This window comes from Canis lupus, chromosome 15 (assembly GCF_048164855.1).
Source record: "Canis lupus baileyi chromosome 15, mCanLup2.hap1, whole genome shotgun sequence".
Taxonomy (NCBI): domain Eukaryota; kingdom Metazoa; phylum Chordata; class Mammalia; order Carnivora; family Canidae; genus Canis; species Canis lupus.
Genome location: NC_132852.1, coordinates 54,964,904 through 54,985,205, shown reverse-complemented (window position 1 = coordinate 54,985,205; position 20,302 = coordinate 54,964,904). Strand labels below are relative to the sequence as shown.

The 20,302-nt window shown below is 41.3% G+C and overlaps 1 long non-coding RNA gene across 7 annotated transcripts; it reads right to left on the bottom strand.

Moving 5' to 3' along the window:
• Positions 1–309: 309 nt before the first annotated feature.
• Positions 310–19,344, bottom strand: LOC140605268 (uncharacterized). Of its 7 annotated transcripts, XR_012007973.1 has the most exons (9): positions 19,078–19,343; positions 18,872–18,992; positions 18,411–18,552; positions 14,267–14,462; positions 13,551–13,641; positions 3,200–3,409; positions 2,671–2,884; positions 2,377–2,577; positions 310–939 (listed from the first exon to the last, which is right to left on the bottom strand). It is a non-coding gene; the product is annotated as an uncharacterized lncRNA (long non-coding RNA). The 7 variants fall into 7 exon arrangements; XR_012007974.1 differs by lacking the exon at positions 14,267–14,462 and having other exon boundaries at positions 19,078–19,344; XR_012007968.1 differs by lacking the exon at positions 3,200–3,409 and having other exon boundaries at positions 19,078–19,337.
• Between the last annotated feature and the right edge of the window lie 958 nt (positions 19,345–20,302).

Sequence of the window (20,302 nt, the reverse complement as noted above, 5' to 3'; positions counted from 1 at the left end):
GGTTTTTTCCTCTGAGCAGCTGCTTGAATACTCTCCTTGAGGAAAGTTGTTTTGTTTTGTTTGGAGGAAATGTGTTGTTGGTTAGCTCTGGGGGGTTAGCGTGTACTCGGGTACCGTAGGATGCTTCCACCTGCCGCTCGTCAGGTTGACTGTCATTCCCTCAATTTTTAAAATAAATTTATTTTTATTGGTGTTCAATTTGCCAACATACAGAATAACACTCAGTGCTCATCCTATCAAGTGCCCCCCTCAGTGCCCGTCACCCAGTCACCCCCACCCCCCACCCACCTCCCCTTCCACCACCCCTAGTTCGTTTCCCTGAGTTAGGAGTCTCTCATGTTCTGTCTCCCTTTCTGATATTTCCCACTCATTTTTCTCCTTTCCCCTTTATTCCTTTTCACTATTTTTTATATTCCCCAAATGAATGAGACCATAAAATGTTTGTCCTTCTCCGATTGACTTATTTCACTCAGCAGAATACCCTCCAGTTCGATCTTTCATCCATTTTGAGTTTATCTTTGTGTATGGTGCAAGAGATTGGTCTAGTTTCATTCTTCGCATGTGGATGTCCAATTTTCCCAGCACCATTTCCCTCAATTTTTTTTTAGCTGAATATTGTATGCATATGTAAATTTGGATATAGGGGTGGGAGCAGGGCTGAGCTGCTTTACACAATAAAGGGATGAGTGTTTAGGGGTTTGTGTTTAATTCTTTTTCAAACAGCAATTGGATGGAAATTTCAGAACACCAATGAAAAAGGAGTGGTCAAGGGACTCGAACTTCCTTTCTTCTGAATTAAATGTACTGGTGGAAGGAGATGTAGTTGTCAGCTCCACTAGTTCAGTGCTGGGCTTCCTCGGTGACTGATGGGTGACAACACAGAGGCACCGGTGGCCCGTCGGTGGCCATCTGAGGTTGGGTCCTCCAAAGGCTTTAAAGCTACCACAAAAGAGAAAGTGTATCATGGTCATAATTATTACTCTGCCCAGGGCAGGACCTTATGTGTACTTTCCAAGTGTATTGTGGGAAAATCCATGAACAACGATTTCTGCTTTTTGAGATATTAAAGAGTGACTTTCTTTCTAACCTGCTAACTGAAGCAGATGTGTAAGCAAACAAGGTTCCCAAAGAAAGTATCGATAGGCTTTTTAGGAAAAGGATGCAGTGACCCTGAGTTACTTTTCTTTAGATAATGATTATCATCTCTTCATTAAGGGCTCTGTTCCTTTTCCCAAAAACGTAAAAAATCACCATATACCTTTGCCTGGAGAGCTGTGTGGAGATTTTCACGTGGAATCTGAGCTAGAAGGAAGAGGACCCAGAAATAGAAAAGACACAGTGAAGCTGGACCATGTGAGGAGTGGGAAGGTGGAGGGAGACAGGGACAGAGACAGATAGAGGGAGATCCCAAGGCAAGCCATGTGAGTGTGTCTCCACCTGCAGATAACCTGTGGTCACCTCCAGGTCAAGAAGCTCAGTAGACAGGTAGGCTTATCTCTCTCTTTACTTTTTACCAATTTGATATAGATGAGTAGAAGGATCTTGGAAGTTATGTTTTTAAAAAGGCAGATGGGAAAAAACAGCCACTCTTGAGTCTTTGAATTACTCCTTGGAGTAGTGGAGAGGTAACCGTCACCCAGAAACAACCAGTGAGGACTTCACATAGCAAGAAATAAAATTCTACCATGCCTGTGCCACAGTGAAGTTTGGAGTTTTGCTTGTGACAACAGCTAATGTGTCTCTAATGTCCTGTGCTGGTACATGGAGAAAACAGATCATGCTTGTGGGTGCTGAAGTCATAGGATCAGAGAAAGCAGTTATCTAGGTCGTATTAAGAGGCCAGGAGATTGAACAGAAATTTGAATTGGAGACACTCAAAACCTCCAATGTCATCCACTGTTGCGGGGCTCCTCCTATAATGTCTACGTTTCAGAGAAGGGAGGTAAAGAAAGCATTAGAGAACGCAAAACACATCTACCTCGGTCCTGGCTTCTGTAGCTGGTCACAAGGTTTAAATTCATAGTCATTGTGACCTTCTTTCACCTGCCAGTCCACTTTCCCTCTACCCTCCACTGGCACCTCAGCACGACTGAGTTCCTTCTTGGGATGCATCACGTCTATGCATTCCCAGAGGCAGAGGGCTGAGTCTATGGGGCCCCAGCTTCATTGGGTTGCTGCAGTTTTTGTTACCGAGAAATACTGGACAGAGGAACATATCCTAGGGAATTCTCTGCGTTCTGGGCTTTGTCCAGCTTGTCACTATTATGCAGTAGCCACCAAATTTCCCTTGGGTTGTGGGGATCATTCATTGAAACTGAGATCACGACCACTGAGATGATGAAAACATGTCAAAAGCATTTACCCACTATTGCTTACCGTTCCCCCTCATGTTATGCACCTGTTTAGGGGTGTTTGCTTGTTTGGGGTCTATATCTATATTTTTCCAGTTTTTCTCTGGAAATTTTCATGTAAGCAATACTTTTTAATGTACATGAACTCTTTCTTCTTCTTTGGTGTTTGTTTGTCTTTACTTCATCCTTTCTCTAATCAATGAGCGCAATATGTCCTCAGATTTTTCTGAAAAGAAAAAAGACACTTGGAATTAAATAAATGTCCTTGTCTTTTTGGGATTTATCTCTGTTCCCTGAAATCTGTATTTCGTTCGATTACCTTGGTCTTTCCCTTTAATGTTGCCACATAAGTAAGAGTAGTTAATGAAACAATCCTCCAGTTTTTAATACCTCAATCCAGTAGAAATCGTTTTGTTTTGTTTTCTGTTCACATGAAGGCCATTGCATATCTTCCTGGTCAGGAAGCTCACTGGGGCAGCTCTCCTACAGAGGTGACTCAGATCCAGGAGGTCAGTGCCCAAGGCTCCCCAAGGCTGACAGAAAAGGTGAGAAGAGAGGAGGATCATATGTTGGAGATTAGGAGTTTGGGGCCAAACCTGCAAGCGTCATACGCTTCTGCTCACATTCCACTCTTCAGAACTAGTCATCTGGTCTCCTTGAGACCCTAGGGAATTGGGAAATACCATTTTTCCAGAATCCCAAGAGGATAATTAAATGGTTTGTTAAATCCACAACATTCTCCTTACCACAGCTGTTTTCTTTTTAAAACCAAATGTCTCCTGATACTGTTATCCAACCACGTTTATGAAAAAAAAAAAAAAGTTGATTATTACCTATCACTGACTCACGTTTTCTGCGAAGTGCTGGCCAGTTCCCTGCATGAGAAGACGACCGCATGTTCTCTGTTTTTGGGTGTGGTGGGTGGACTGGCAGCCTTTGCTCTCAGATAAGCAAGCGGGCAACCCTTTCTCTGAAAGCCACTGCCCCTCTTAGGTTCACAGTTGAATTCTTTGGAAGCTGTGTTTTCCGGCTTCACATTATAGACATGTTGTCTACACCTAGTCATACACATACGGAGGTCAGAAGGAGACTCTGACCCAGCAGCCCTTGAACACACAGTTCTTCAACCAACTGTGCTAAGTTCTCTCTCATGCCCTGATCATGTCCCTGTGGATTGAGGGAACCCTGAAAATGGCCCCCACTCTCTGCTTTCTCTGCTACCTGTCTAAGCTGCGTTTCGGCTCTGATTTCTGTATCACGTTGGCCATAGCTGGTTTTGATCTCTCAGAAAGGCATAAAGTCTTGTTTTGTTATTTCCTTTTAAGCATTCAGCAATTATATTAATTTCTTTTCTTTTGTGCATCTTTACCAAAACCTATACTTTGATAGTTCGTGGCTTTTTTTTTTTTTAAATAAGGAGAGGTCAATGATTTTTTTCAATCTGTTGTCTTAAATTAAAAGCTATATGTTTTTCACATAGCAATAAATGGTTTTCCACGTGAATACAATTATTTTCTGTAACACTAAATGATCTCCTAAGACAAGTTTTGAATTATGAAAATTAGTCCATTTTGTGGGCCATAATGTGTCTTCTGACTTCCTCTGGTTGAATATTTAGCTTATTTCGGTACTGTTTCTGACAATTATAAACAGCTCTGCAGGGGCGCTGGGGAGGCTCAGTGGTTGGGCGTCTGCCTTTGGCTCAGGTCATGATCCTGGGGTCCTGGGATCGAATCCCTCATCGGGTTCCCTGCAGGGAGCCTGCTTCTCCCTCTGCCTATGTCTCTGCCTCTGTGTCTCTCATGAATAAATAATAAAATCTTTAAAAAAAAGACAGTTTTGCAATGGACATTCTTGCACTTGGGATGTGAAATATCTGAAGATTTTCTTAGATCACATTCCTTGAAGTGGAATTGCTGACTCAAGGGTATTTGCTTTTTTAGGACTTTATATATATATAACGAATTGCCCTCCAGAAATAGCATACTGTTGTATAAGCTCATCAGCTGTTCATATTATCATTTAAAAATATTTATCAATGTATTTATACTAATAGCAGTTACTATTGGGCATATTGGTTTCCTCAACTGTAAAGTATGGTCTAGGTATTGGGAATCTTGTAAAGATTAAACGTGCACCTCAGGCATGCCCACCACACACTAAATATATGATACATTTTGTTTTAAAAATGATAAGTTATTGGGAGCACCTGGGTGGCTCCTTTGTTGAGTGTCTGCCTTTGACTCAGGTCGTGTTCCCAGGGGGTCCTGGGATGGAGTCCTGCATCGGGCTCCCTGCAGGGATCCTGCTTCACCCTCTGCCTAGGTCTCTGCCTCTTTCTCTGTGTCTGTCATGAATAAGTAAATAAAAATCTTTAAAAAAAAGAAAAAACAAAAATGATGAATTATTAAAAAAAGAACCAGCTGGCTGTCTTTCAGGGTCATTATGAGGATTAAGTGAGATAATATGTGTGAAAATACATAGAAGGGGCATATATGTAGTATGCAAGTGCTAAATTCCCTGTCCTTCTAATCCAGGCTTCTTGAATGTGACAGTAATTGAAATCCCAAAGCCCTAGTTCAGGCACAGAAAAGCAAGCAAATCATGCGGATAGCATCTGAGCTTGGGGGTGGGTGGCAGGACCGACCCATCACTGAAGAAGATCAAAGACACCAACAAAGGATCGACTTCAGGCAATTTACTTCCCCTTGGCCAAGCATTCAGATTTCCTTTTGATTACAGATTTATCTGAGCATCTGTGGGTGAGCAATTTATCCACCAGATTGCCATTGTCTCCTCCCTCTGCTCCATTCCTGTGGCTAAGTGATTTTCTGCTCTCCCCCACTCCCACTGAGTCTTTCTATGAACATGACCCAGGGATGGGGAGAGGACACATTTCCGGTTCACTCCAGAACACTGGGGGTCTTGATAACAGTTGGCAGGAAGGGAAGGACAGAGTTTTGAAAAGAATAAAGAGGAGAGAACCAGCCAAATAAACTGGGTATTGAAAGGGACTACTTGGGTATGGAAAGATGAATATAAAATTGTTAGAAAGTTAGGTCCAGAAATGATAGAACAAAGAGAATTTGGGTGGAACAGAAGAACGGTTGACCAGGTATGCTTCTGCCTTGAACTTTTCTGTAAATTCTGGGTCTTGGCTACACGGAACATTTTGTGTTAAAAGCCTTATTTTCTTCTTCCTCTTTTCTTCCTTTTCCCTCTGCTTTTCCTGTCCTGGGGGTAGTCAGTTACGTAAATCCATTGTTTTACATAGACAGTTCAAATAAAATACGTTTGATTAGGAATAAATGTCACCAAACCCATTGACATGGTCATTGTGTCCTTTGTTTCCTATGTGTGTGTCCTGAAATCAACTGGCACCTTCTACGTTGTTGCCTTGTGAAGTAAAGGAGCCAGGCAAGCGTGGAAAACAAAAGCGTCCTTTCTGAGTTTATATCAATTAGGTTATGCATTCTTCTGCAGGTAAGAGATGCTAAGTAAACATGATTTAAACAAACAAAACATTGTTGCTTTCATTTACATAAAAGATGCCCAGAGTGAGGCAGCAGAGAGCTAGTAAGTGGTTTGACTGCAGAGTGGTTTGGGCAAGATCAATGTTTCTTCTCTTTTACATAGAAGTCTGAATGTCAGTAGTTCAAGGCAGCTGTAGAAACTGTAGAAGCTACACGGTGACTAGGACCTAGAATAATTTTCTGCTTTGCACTCCCTAGAGCACTAACGATCCAAACATGAGTGAGGGCGTCCCACTCAGGCACAAAGGAGCAGGATAGGGGAAGGCAGCCAGAATGAATGTATCCACTTCCTTTTAGGACTTTTAGTGACAGTTGCAGACCACACTGGAGCTTACATCCCTAGTCCCATGGCTATGCCTCGCTATAAGCAAATCTGGAAAATCTGCTTCTTTAATTCCAAATCTCCATATGCTCACCTAACTTTTTTTTTAAGTAGGTTCCATGCCCAGTGTGGAGCCCAATGCAGGGCTTGAACTCACAACCCTGAGATCAAGACCTGAGCTGAGGTTATGGGTTGGATGCTTAACTGACTGAGCCACTCAGGCACCCCCATATGCCCAACTAAATTTAATTTGGGTTTCTTAGAGTAGAAGAATGGAGAGCAGATATTGGGGGACAACTAGTAGTCGCATAATTTACTTGGAAGACAGCATGGAAAAATAAACTGAAAATATGATAATTTATCAACTTATTTAAAAAATACCCAGAATTCTAATTCCAGTAAAACCAATAAGGTGATACAAGAGAGTAACTGTACTGATACCTGTATGACTTTGCAGAAAATAATTATTTCTGAGGTCATGATAACATAAACAGTTTTAACTTTTCAGCTTTTAGAGTTGACTTTATAGACGAAGCACATAATGCTCAGTTGTGCTACAGAATAGAATGTAAATTGTGTCAACCTCGATTAAAGTATAAGTAAAATTACAGATGACAAATTTGGTGCATGGAAGGAAGGAAAAGAAACAGATGAAATTTAGGACACCAATGACATCACATTATGAAGTAAGGAGTCAACAGAGAGTATGGATTTTTACAGGATAAAAGAAATAAAGATGTAAGGATGTGTCGATTGTGAATATGTTTTGGAGGTACAAAAGTAATCAATAGAGAATTTATATAAATAATAATATAATTATGTGGGAGTATTGGCTTAGTGAAGAGAAGGGATAAGCAAACTAAATATTCATCTGTGAAGACAATACCATCACACTCTGGTTAGGTCCTCCTTCCCAAATGATGATATCAATTGGTTGATATGACCGCAGCAGAACCCTTCTATGGACTCTGGAGTAGACAAGAGGATGTCACTGTGATCTGAGTGGATGATACAAAAGTTATATGCTGGATGAATGGATGAAGGAACAAATGAGTGGTTCTGAATTCAGAATTCCTCTCGTTCAAGTAGATGGCTCGAGAGCATGTCTCCAGAACCTGTGATGATTTTTCATTGTCGAATCTTAAATTTGTAAACTGGCATTCTAGTTTATCAAGCAACCTTTGAATGTGGGTAGACCATGATAGATTCAACCACCTTTTCTGAGCTGGTACAAATTTACGAGCTTAGAAAGCTTGGGATTGCAGCTTGGGCCTTGATGACTTCCATGAGGGGTACGATGCCACAGAGAAATCGTTTGGTGGCCCACAAAGCAGAGGTCCTGGAGACGTCATCCCTCTGTTACTTCCTTCTCATTATCTAGGCAGTGTGTTTTGTTTTTGTTTTTGTTTTGTTTTAAGGAGTTAAACCTTCACTCTCCTAAAACTGGGCAAAGCTGGTTTCTTTAAAGTTGTCTTCTACCATTGACCAACTGATCTTCCTCTCTGTACTTGGACATTTTGTGAGTCCTTTCATATTCCTCTTTGTAGCCAAAGCTTCATTTCAGGAAAGAATATTTTTCTTTCCTTGCTAACATCCACTCCTGTCCCAACTGCGCCTTATCTTAGATTCTCAGGTCCTAGTTTCTTAGTCCGTGAATGCTTGGGTTCAAGTCCTAGCTCCACCACTACCAAGCTATGGGTGTCAAATGATGCAAATTACTTAACAACTTTAGGACTCCTTATTTTCATCCATAAATATAATGGACTCGCCTTGGTAAGCTAGGAGGCCCTCTCATTGTTAGAATTAATGAATCTGTAGGCTCATAGGTGGGCTTCCCTAGAACTGACAGTTCCCAATATAATCAACTAAAGAGAAGATTTTATTATTTTATTTTTACATATGAATTTTAAATTTATGATTTAATTTTTTAAAAATACTTTTAAAGTATAATCATTTAATATTTTTACTTATAATTATATTTATATAATTCAAGGGTTCAAAGTGACAATAATTGTTTTGTTTATTTATCCTAGAGACAATGGTTAATACTATGCGATAATTTCCCAAGTTAGGAGCCAAGTGTCCCCCCTCTTAAAAGCCCTGTTGACCAGTGCCACTCCTTTAATGAGATCCTTATAATCACTCACATTCCCCAGACCTTCACCTATGTTTGCTGCCCTGCCTTACCTGGAAACTGCTCCTAAAAAGGCCTGGCCCTCTGCCCTCTGCTGGCTTGGTCAGTCTTGCACCAGCTACTTTCTAGCTTCCTTTCTCTCCTCCCCCTATCCCTTCCTTCCTTCCTCCCTCCCTCCCTCCCTCCCTCCCTCCCTCCCTTCCTTCCTTCCTTCCTTCTCTTTCTTCCTTCCTGCCTACCTTCCCATTCCCCTCCATGCCTTTCTATCTGTATTTGACACACTCAGGCTACATTTTATCTAGTCATATGTGTGTCAGAAGTCACTAACTTATTTATCTATATTGAGCACATCTTCAGAATACTGCCAACATCTCACAAGCTCCTTACCTCTACATTCAGTTTCTTTACCTTCTTTATTTGCCTTCTGGTCTCTCTAACAGATTCTAATGCTCTCATAACACTGGATATGAAACATACAGAAATGTTAGATATGTGCCATTTATAAGTTGTACAGCACATGCGCATTACAAATATCTTGCAATTCCTTCCTGCTTGGTTTTTCCTTCCAGTGAAATCTTTGAAGTCTAGCTAGGCCAGTTGTTCTCATACCAGCTTCTTCTTCTTTTTTTTCTTTCTTTCTTTTTTTTTTTTTTAAATCTTTGTCTTCTTTTCCTTTACTCTCCCTGGACAAGGAGATGTTTTTTGGAAGAAATATGGGAGTTCACTTGACCTAGAGGAGCCTCTGCTCTTAGTGAAAATACCACAATAGGGGCTTCTTCTGCTTCATGTTTCACTCTTCCTTAATTATAGCTTCATTAGGCTTAAAGGTAATGGCCACACCTAAGGCTCTTATGAAATGTGCAGAAGCCAGCTCTCTCTCCCAGGGTGTGTGTGTGTGTGTGTGTGTGTGTGTGTGCATGTGTGTGTGTGTGTGTGTCCCACAGAGTGGCAGAGCTTGCTTCAACTACTTCACCAAGGACCTGAGGGGTGGTGCAGAGGAGTGCTGGAGGAGGGACAGCTCATCCCTAACAATGACCTTATACACCCATTAGGGGTCCTCACTTCACCTTGACTCCCTGTACCTTTCAACTCCTTAGGGAAGGAATATTAAACTTCCAAACACCATACCCTCACCATGCAGGAGCTCCTAGGTTATTCATTGTTCATCTTGCTTCCATCAGTCATGGGTCATATTAAATGTAATATTTCTATCCTTATGGGTAGAGAGCTATTTGAAATTTAAGCAAATATGCTTCAAATTTAGATATGTTAATGAGTAAGTCTCTGTAGACATACTTAGCGACTATGTACGTTGTTATTTACTACTGTGACCAAATGAAATTATGGTGTCTTTAGGAGACTTCCAGCTTACGAGAAAAAGGTAGAGGAAGGTTCTTTGTCAAAGTGCATATCCCTAGGCCTACCTGAGCTCTGAGTATATCTATTACTGACTTCTAGCTACACCTAGCTACACCTAAATCAGTGGTGTTCCTTGGACAATATTCCTAGAAGTCTCGTTTTCTCACCTTCGGGTAACCCTCATAGTATGCTTCTTCCTAGCTCCTACATTTTACATAAACCTGTCATGGGTTTATGTCATCTTCTAGCTTGGGGGGGGGTTTGCTTGTTTTGTTTTACTATAATCAACTCTTCAAGCAGGTTGTCTCTGTGGCTATATCCTTAGAATCTTGTTTTGCATCTGGAATCATAGAATCTAGAATCATTCAAAGACTAAGCCTTATTGACTTAATATTTTAAAATGAATTTCAGTTAAAGAGATATAAAGAGATATTATTGCTCATGTAATCAAATCTATCCATTGCTTGTTGACTCCATGTTCTTGAGGAGGTTCTGAGTGTGTTTGCTGATCATTCTAACCCAGGGAACGTGCTGTCTATAACCGTGGCTGCTACATAGTAAGTATTCAATAAATGTTTATAGCAGTAGTAGTAATATTTTTGTAGTCTGATTCGACTCACTTTGTTTTTTTTTTTTTTTTTTTTTTCGACTCACTTTGGATTTTTTTTTTCCTTTCTCATATTCCCTGACCTCTTCACAACACTCTTCCTTTGAGCATATTTGGATTCACTTCGAGACCCATTTCCTGAAATTCCCGATTTTTGTGAAATCCCCCTTGCCTTTCAAATATCTGAAATTCCTAACACTGCAAATGTATTTGCTAACAGAAAACTCAATCTTGTTGTTTTGTCTTTTGCCTGTTTTCCTCCTATGAAGAGGAAAATTAATTCATCTCTTGCCTCCCATCCGAGCCTTTTCTTGTTTCTGTGTCCCCCCGGGGAAGCAAAAGCGAGCATTTACCCTGATAACGGGGCACACCACCACCATCATTGGAGATTTGGAGTCAGACTACCTTGGGTTGACCTCTTGGCTCAACCACCCGTTAATCTTGTGACTGTGGGCAGGATTATGTAACTAATCTGTGCCTCATCTTTCTTATCTGTGGAGTGCGGTTGATAATAAAAGCCCTTGGAACCAGGGTCTTTATTAGGATAGAGTTGTTAAACATTTCCATAGGAAGGACAGGGCCCAAGGAAGCACCAACATGAATAGATGGTCGGGGTGAAGGGCAAGCCTCTGTGCAGCATCAGTGTGAAGCACTGCTGTTCCCACTCTCTGGTGACCAATAATGAAGTGTAGCAGCTTAAACACAGGTGCTTTGTAGTCGGTCAGCATTAGACAGAACCCAGATGATGCCAGTGTTGTGTGACCTTGGGCAAGTGACTTCGTCTCTCCAAGCCTCAATGCCCTTGTCAGTTGCATGGAACAGGATGATGCAGCTTGAAGGGCGATGAAGAAGGAGACAACTCGATTGCACCTGAACACAGCAAGGGCCCATCCTGTGTTCTCTGTTAGAAAAAAGAAATTGCCCATGCCTTCAACCTCATTAATCCACTAATTTTAAAACTCGTTTTGGGATTTGCTTTGTCATTTCTTTTCAATTTGCATATGCAGCTTATCATTTTTTTCCCTTAAGGCGCTTTCTTTAGTAACTCTTCTACTTTCCTGAAAATTTCCCAACCTGCTCTGTCTCAGCTTGCTCCAGTAAGAGAAACTCCATTATCAGGGAGCACCCACCTTCCAACAGAGCTCTGTAAGTTTCTGAGCGGAGCTGTGAGGCTTGGTCACATCGTCACTGTGCTCTTAGTAATGCAGTCATGAGTAAACACCCCTGCCAGGTCAAACAATTGTTGCTATTGACGTGACTCATCACAAGGCTTGCTTTGGGATCTTAGGGTGTGCATAGGAGAGAAGGGGTGCAAGGGTGTGCGCATGTGCACTGGCCTCTCCCAGCCTGAGTCTGATGGTTGGTCTTTGGGACACCTTGCTCTGGGAGTGACAGCAACCGGACGCCCTGGTTCTCCTGACTTTCCCCTGAATGGCTGTCCTTTTTGCCTCCTGCCAAGGTTTCCGTGATCCCAGGAAGCCACACCCGGAGCTCTAGGCGCCTGCTTCTCCCGCCTCTGCAACTGGGTCCCCACCCTCCATCCTCTTGGTAGCACCCGGGCTCATCCCCGTTGCTGTTGACTTTATGCAGCTAGTGTCTGCTCTGCTGTGCATATTTTTCCTTTTGTCTGTCTAGTTGTCCTCTTCTGCTACTGCTCCTCTGACTTTTCTCTCCTCCCGGAGAGCTCTCCAAGGTGGGCCCCACGGGAGGGCCCGGGAGGGGGGTGGCTGGAGCAAGTGCACTGGGGTACTTCTCCCGCCCTCCCACCACGCCGCGTTATTTCAAGTCCACACTCATCTTGAAACGGATCTCTACTGACCCATTTCACATGCTAGAAAGATTCAGGAGCAGATCTATGTTCTTTTTTTCTGGCCCCACATCCAGGTAGGAGCTTCCTCTCTCAATCCGTAGAACCCCTCCAGATCTTCAATCTCACACCACTGGGGCCAAGCACTGACTATGCCTTTACCTTACAAGACAGGTGGTTCTCAGCATCTTTTCTTTCAGCTTTTGCAGTCCACACATTCTTTCTCCCAGTCTTGGACCATTGGCTTGTGCGTTCCTTGTTCCTTTCACTTATACAGCAGCAGATGGACCTCCCGACTTCCTGTGGGTCTGAACTCTTCTGGCACCTTTTTTTAGATGCCTTTCTCAATAAAATATTTACTATTGAGAAATAGTAAATGGAGTTCGAGCCTAATGACCTTAATTCCTTTAGTTACTTGCTCAAAATAAGGGGAGTGAGACTCGGGCTCAGTCGATGGTACTCAACAGTGTTACAGAAATACATCTAGCTCCAAAATTTAAAACACTGCAAATCAAACAAAGGCTCTCTTGACAATTTTTGTTGCTTTGTTTTTCAGAAATAACTATTAGTGCCAGTCTGGCGTGCATTTTTCCAGCCCTTTCTTTCTCTTTATTTGCATCCCTTACTAAAATAAGCCACGTGGGGAATGTATAGCAGGCGCTCAGTGACTACTGGTTGAGTGAATGAGTGTGCATAGGCACACATAGGTATACATAGAAACTGCTTTGCGTGTGTTTTTGTGAATGTGCTTTGATATAAATCATATTGCTTTATACATATTATTCGGCAACTTGTTTTTTTCTACTTAACAGCATATCTTGGGAATCTTTCCATGGTACCGCAAACTGCCTTATTTCATTCAACAATACCGCTGCCTAGTATGGCATGTTATGGATAGTTACTTTCCATCCATTTACTGATGGGTATTTATGTGTTTCCTACAAGTTGCCATTTATAAAAAATGCTATAGCATAAATTTTAGCAAAACTGACTGCCTGCATGTACATGTATTTTTATGGAATTATTTCTTTGAAATGTAAATACTATGTGCATTTTTAATAAACATTGCCAACTGCCCTCGACAAAGATTATTGCCGCTTCCATTCTAGCTGTGTAAACTGAGTATGTATTTTCCCATACATTGGGGAATAATATCTGACGTTGGTATGCTCATCAACGTTAGATATTATTAATTCTCTTAATTTTGCCAATCTGATGAGTGAAATGATGTTTATTTGTTTGTTTTTTTAAATTTACCTTTCACCGATAATGAGTTAGATTTGGCATCTTTCAATATGTCTAGTGGCTGTCCTTGTTGCAAGTCTATCTTTCAGACATTCTTTTAAAAATTTCTTTTCTCCTATATCAGAGGAAGCACTCTCCCTCTCTTAGTACCCAAGAATTAATTTCTTCCTGCTTTCCTTGTTTCTCAATTACCTTCTCTCTTTGGCATCTTTCATTTTTCCGGTCCTTCGGTCTTTGCAGATTTCCTCCTCTACCTGATGAACACAACCAGATTGCAATTTCCCTGGGGAAAAAAAAGACTTACATTAATGCTACTGTCCCCTTTATCTCCCCTCTAGTCTCTCCACCCACCTGCCCTTTGTCACAGGAGTGCTCCTCATCTGCTGCTCTCACCGCCTCGCATCAATAATCCCAGTGATTCCACTCCAGATTTTATTGACCTTTTTATGGCCTTTAAATATTCTCCTCCTCTCTTTTTGGTTACCCTCTCCTCTGAGCTGCTAGGGGCCATCCCACTTCTCTTATTACATCTAGGACTACTTTCTTTCTATCTCAAGGTTTCTTTCCTTCCATTGCCAACAAATGTGTGGATTTTCAGTGATTCTTGTTTTTGGACTTTTGTTCTTTTCCTTCACTTTGGAGATCTCACCCATTCCAAACATTTCAACTATTGTTTCTGCCAAGGACTGCCACATCAGGACTGATATCTCATTAAAGCTCCAGTCTTTTACTTGGACTTTCCCCCCACTGAATTGGGACACAGTAACTACAAGATCCGAGCCCTAAATTACACTTATCACCCCCCTCCACCTCAACAATCCATGTAATTTTACCAATTTTTGTGGTAAACAACAGAGGGAAAAATCTTATTTTCTAACTAGCAGAATTCTCCATAGATAGAAACTTACTTTGTCTATGAAATACTTTGATGAATCACTTTCAGTGAAGGTGGTGGGGAGATATCAGAAACAATGAAGCTTACGTAAAACAAAGTCATGCTGGAACTGCTTTGCCAGTGGGGCTGACCCACTGGTCCACTTTGGTTTTGCTAGCTATGCTTTTCAAGAGCTGAGCTGTCTGGGACAGTAATGAGGATGGGAGCCGCTGTGGAAAGAGGAAGAGAAAGGTAGTTGGCATGCTGAATGGAAGTTTGGCTAAAGAATAAGCGCGTTGAAGAAAGATTTTATAAAGCTTTTCGCCTGGTATGGAATTATAGATTGGCACCATTTTTTGATTGTTACTCTTCTATCTTTCCTCTTGCTTTGTGTTCATCAAGAAAACTTCTGCTTCCTTATCTTGTTCTGCTGTGCAAAACATGTCTTTATTCTCCCTCTGCTTTTAAGATGTCTCTAACAATAGTCTTGAGCAATTTGTGGTATTCTTTGGAGTGTGTGCGTGTATGTGTGTGTGTGTAAGTGTTGTGCTTGGGTTTTGTCAGGCTTCTTGGATCTGTAGGTTTAGAGTTTTATCAAATTGAACATTTTTCCAGTCATGCTTTCTTCGAATTTTTTTCCCTTCTTTCCATCCCCCTCCTTCTCTTTTGCGATTCCATTTATATTAGGTGATTGAAGTTGTCCTAGTCTGTTTATTTTTCAAAAATTCCTTTTCCTTGTGGATTTTATTCTGGTTTATTTTTAATACCATGCTTTTTGAGTTCATGAATAGTTTTTTTTTTTTTTTTCTGCAGTTCTGATCTAATCCAGTATTTTTTTTCCAGACATTGTAATCTTCCCTTCTAAAAGTTAGATTTGGGGCTTTTAAAAAATATCTTCTATGTCTGTATTTAACATCTTTCCTCTATCCTCTTCAACATATGGGATACACATAATAAATAACCTTGCTAAGGTCTTTGTCTTGTAATTCTCGTATCTATGTCAGTTCTGCGTTACTTTTGATGGTTTCATTTTTCTCCACATTATGAATTATATTTTTCAGCTTCTTTGCAAGCTGGGTAATTTTTTTATGGCATGCCACGTATTGAGCTTTACTTTTGTGTTGGGATTTTTATATTCCTATAAATATTCTCGGGTCTCTATTTTAGAACAGTTAACTTCCTTGGAAACAATCTGATCCTTTTGTGTCTGGCTTTAAATATTTGTTAGGTAGGACTAGACCAGCATTTAGGCTAGGGATAATTATGCTCTACCCCTGAGGCAAAGCACTTCTGAGTACTCTACACAATACTCTGTGAATTTTAAGGTTTTCTAGTCTGGCTGGTGAGAATATGCACTATTTCTGGCCCTGTGTGAAATCCAGTGTTCTCTTTAATCCTTTTGGGTGATGGTTTTTCCAGTCTCAGATAGTTTCCTCACATCCGTGCTCTGATCAGCACTCTGCTAAATACTAAAGATCTAAAGATTTCTAAAATTCTCTTTTTTGGGCAGCTGGCTCCTCTCTCAGCTCAAGGGGTTTGCTGGTCTCCACCTGGGTTTCCCCTCTGTGTGCCACAGCCTGGAAATTCTCTCAAATGAGCAGCTCGGGCAATTATAAAACTCACCTGACTTTTCTGGTCTTGTCTTGCTCGATGTCTAACATCTTAACAACTGTTGTTTTAGATATTTTGTTCCATACTTCATCTTGGCTTGAAGTAGAAAATCAGCTATTTACAAAAGTATTTTAAAAAATAAAAAATGTTGGGGTATCTGGATGGCTCAGATGGTTAAGTGTCTGCCTTCAGCTCAGGTCATGAGCTCCAGGTCCTGGGATCAAGCCCCAGGATGGGCTCTCTGACCAGCAGGGGGGCTACTTCTCCCTCTCCCTCTGCCTCTCACCCTGCTTGCTTGTGTTCTATCTCTCTCTCTCAAATGAATAAATAAAATCTTTAAAGAAAATTAAAATGTTTTAATATTTATCACATATGTGTATTATTGATATTCCATCAGTAATATTCTATAACTGGCTTATAGCCTCTCATGAGACCTAACTGTTAGATATTCAGAACTATCATGACCTAGTTGCTAAACTGTTGATAGCTTGAATTGGCTATCATGAAGGAAATGGAAAAAAGATTTTTATTCATGATATTGGTCAGTGCTATATATCCAAGCATTTCTTCTCCTTTTATATTATAGCTCCCCACCTCTCCCCAACAGCTACCTTACCAATCTATCTGGACCTTTTCTTTTTTAAAATTTTGCCTGAAATGTATCCTTAACATTTCTTGTAGTGTATGTCTCCTGGCGATGAATTATTATAGCTTTTGCAGGGTTTTTTTGAAAGACCTTTTCACTGGATATAGAGTCATTGCAGATGTAATTAGTTGGGTTAGGATGAGGTCCTATTGGAGTAATGTGGGCTCCTAATCTAATACAATTGGTATTCTTGTAAGAAGACAGCCAGTGAAGAGAGACACACACAGAGAGAGCATCACATAACAATAGAAGCAGAGCTGGGGATCCCTGGGTGGCTCAGAGGCTTAGCTCCACCTTCATGGTCCTAGAGACCCGGGATGGAGTCCCACATGGGGCTCCCTGCATGGAGCTTGCTTCTCCCTCTGCCTGTGTCTCTGCCTCTCTCTCTCTCTCTCTGTGTGTGTGTCTCTCATGAATAAATAAATAAATCTTTAAAAAAAAAAAAAGAAGAATAAGAATAAGCAGAGCTGCAGTTCCATAGCTACAAATCAAGGAGTGCCAAACATCGCCAGCAAGTCAACAAACAGGAACAGGCGAGAAAGGATTCCCCTCCAGATTTCAGAGGATGCATGGCCCTGCCATCATCTTGATTTTGGACTTCTACAATCTAGAACTGTGAGACAATGAATTTCTGTTGTTTTAAGCCACACAGGGTGTGGTACTTCATTACAGCAGCTCAAGGAAATGAATATGGAGGACTCATTGGATACCAGTTTCTTCATCATGGCGGGAAGCAGAAGTCCCCAAACTCCTTTAGCATTTGCTATCTAAATGACTTTCCCACCTTCTTAGATGGATAATAAATTATTGGGAGGCAAGTATCACATCTTATTTATTTTTTGTGTTTTCCATACCACCTATTTACCATTGAATTTAACATGCATAAGGTAGATATGAAATTTGTGGCTTCAAATATTGGGTAGGCAAAATAATTTTATTTTCTAAAATGAATATCATTTTAAGTTCCCATCCCATTGGGGTACATGTATTTATTAAGGGGTTTTTCTCAGTCAGATCATGCTTTTCTCCTTATCTTTCTTCCTGGTGGAAGCTAAGTTCTGGGGAGTTTACAAAGTGTCAAGGCATTGTCAGGGAGGGTACTTGGTCTTTGGTCACTGATTATGTTTTCTTCAGAATTCTCATTCATCCTGGTTTTCAGCATCTTTCCCCAATTATATCTGCTGCCTCACTGGTGTGGCTGTCCTTCAGTCCCCGTTGATCCATGCAAGATGCTCTATGTCTTCCACATTTCAAGCAGGAGATCTTTCTGGGTTTAATGGCTTCTCTCACTTCATCTGTTTTCATGCGAATGAGAGCATGGCTATTCCTAATCTATCCTGAGTGCCTTGGGGGTCCTTCGAGACTATTTTGGGTCTCTCTGTCAAGAAGCATCATAGAGCCATGCATTTGCTCTCCATTGCTGCTATAATAAATTACTGGAACTTTAGTGGTATAAAACAACATACAATTAATAGCTTATAGTTCTATAATTCAGATGTTTGACATAAGTTTTGCTAAGCTAAGGTCAAGGTGTCAGCTGGGCTGTGTTCCCTTCTGGAGGTCCTGGGAGAGAATCCATTTCCCTGCCTTTTGCAGCTTCTAGAGATCATCTGCACCCCTTCTACCTTCAAAGCTAGAGATACAACAGCTCTCTGACTGTTTCTATTACCACATCTCTCTCTCTCTCTCTCTCTCTCTCTTACATTTTCCCCTTCTATGTTTACAGATTCTTGTGCTTATGTTGAGCACACCTAAATAATCCAAGATATTGTCCCTATTTTAAACAAAGCTGATTAGAAACCTTAATCCAATCTTTAACTCTAATTCTCCTTTCTTATGTAACCCAACATACTCACAGGTTCTGGGAATTAGGATGTTGACAACTTGGCAGGGGCATTACTCTGCTTACCACTCTACTTACCAGTCTGGTGTGAGTGATACGTAGGAACCCAGGGCCTGGTTCTTCTCACCCTGGAAATTGGCATAACTCTCCTCTGCAAGAAATATTGAGCTCCTGATTCTATACCTGTCTCTCTTTTGTTTTCCAGATCAGAATGTGGAGGCTGGGACACAGAGAAAGAGAGAGATTAGGGAAATGCAGGAATCCCTCTTTGGCTGACTCTCCTCCCTTTCCTTTAGCCAAAGTAATTTTAGCTTTTTCATAGAAGAACAAATAGACCCTGCAAGTATCTTCCAAATCCATCATTTAGGGATAGATTTCAGTTTTAAAATTAAAAAAAGAAGAGTTAAATTTATCATTCTCTTCACGTACAAAGCTTTATCCTGTCAGTAGCGATTCATTAAGAATCTAGCATGGAGAGAGAAACCCAACACGGTAACAAAAGAGTTTGAGGGAAGGCTTGCCAGAGAGGCGGCACTCACCTGAGAAAGTCCCAGAAGGGCAAGGAGACAGCAGAGCGTAGTTCAATCTAGCCTTCATTTCAGCCTGTCTGGTCAACACCTCCTCATCTGATATATGGCTAGTTCCTCTCTTGGAGATCAGCTGTAACAGAGCAGAGGAGTCATATTCTCAACCACATTTCAATATATGAATGACTTGAATGACTTGAATGAATAAGTGATATTACAGATGGGGATGAAGAGTGAGGAGAAATTTTTCTAAGGCAGGAGCCATATGGAAGTTGCTCCAAGCTACTGAGTTGCGACAATCATCAGAGAGTCAGGAGCCAGCTGGCTCCCCTGATCTGGCTGACATGTCTCTTCACCCTCCAGTCTGTTGTGCCATCTCTAGGGAGGAAGACCACATTGCTCTCTATGCGTAATGATGACACTGAGCCAATGCAGGCGACTGGTTACGTCAGCTGTCATGGGCTGTGCAGGACCCACACAGCCTTAGCTTGTGTGAAAGCCTGCCAGCTAAATGGAGGGATGACGTGGTCTCATCAAGAGCAGGAACGGTCCCTTCTCCCTGTATCTGCAGCCACCCTCTGTCTCCCTCCCTTCACTGGCTCAATAAAAATTCCAGGAGCAGACATGAAGGACAGAAGGGAAAGAAAAGGAGAAAAGATGCTGCATGTGTGCCTATGGGCACGGGTCCATCTTGGGCTCACTCTCTCTGATCCCGACATGCATACATATTTTTTTTAAGATTTATTTATTTATTTATTTATTTATTTATTTATTTGAGAGAGAGAGAGAGAGAGGCAGAGACACAGGCAGAGGGAGAAGCAGGCTCTATGCAGGGAGCCCGACGTGGGACTCGATCCCGGGACTCCAGGATCACGCCCTGGGCCAAAGGCAGGCACTAAACCGCTGAGCCACCCAGGTGTCCCTGACATGCATACATATTATATTGAATCCTATCGATGGACTTCTTTTTTTTTTTCTATCAATGGACTTCTAAAAAAGAAAATTGAACAACTCATTGGCGATAGCAATTTTCTGCATGTTCCAAATGCTACAGAAAGCACACTCTGCTTACCACTTGATTTTTACCATTATTTGGATATTATTAAAGAATACATTAGATGAAGAAAGGATAAGAAACAAAAACCCAAAATACTCTCCCACAAATATAGTGCTGCCGCTGACACCCTGTTAGGAGTGAGAACCCTAACACTAACTTTTATTGTGTTACTGTGGCATCGGCAATAAAAACAAAGATAATGCATCACTAGGGCCCTGATGAAATGGTGATGGGTCATGAATGACTGATTTGCTTCAGGCTCCTTCTCCCTGTTAGACCACTTCTACCGTTTCCTTTCCTAGGTACTCACCTTAAAGCACCCCATCACATCCAACCCAAAGTGAATAATCAGTTTGAAAATGAATCCTTCAGAGGACCTCGCATAC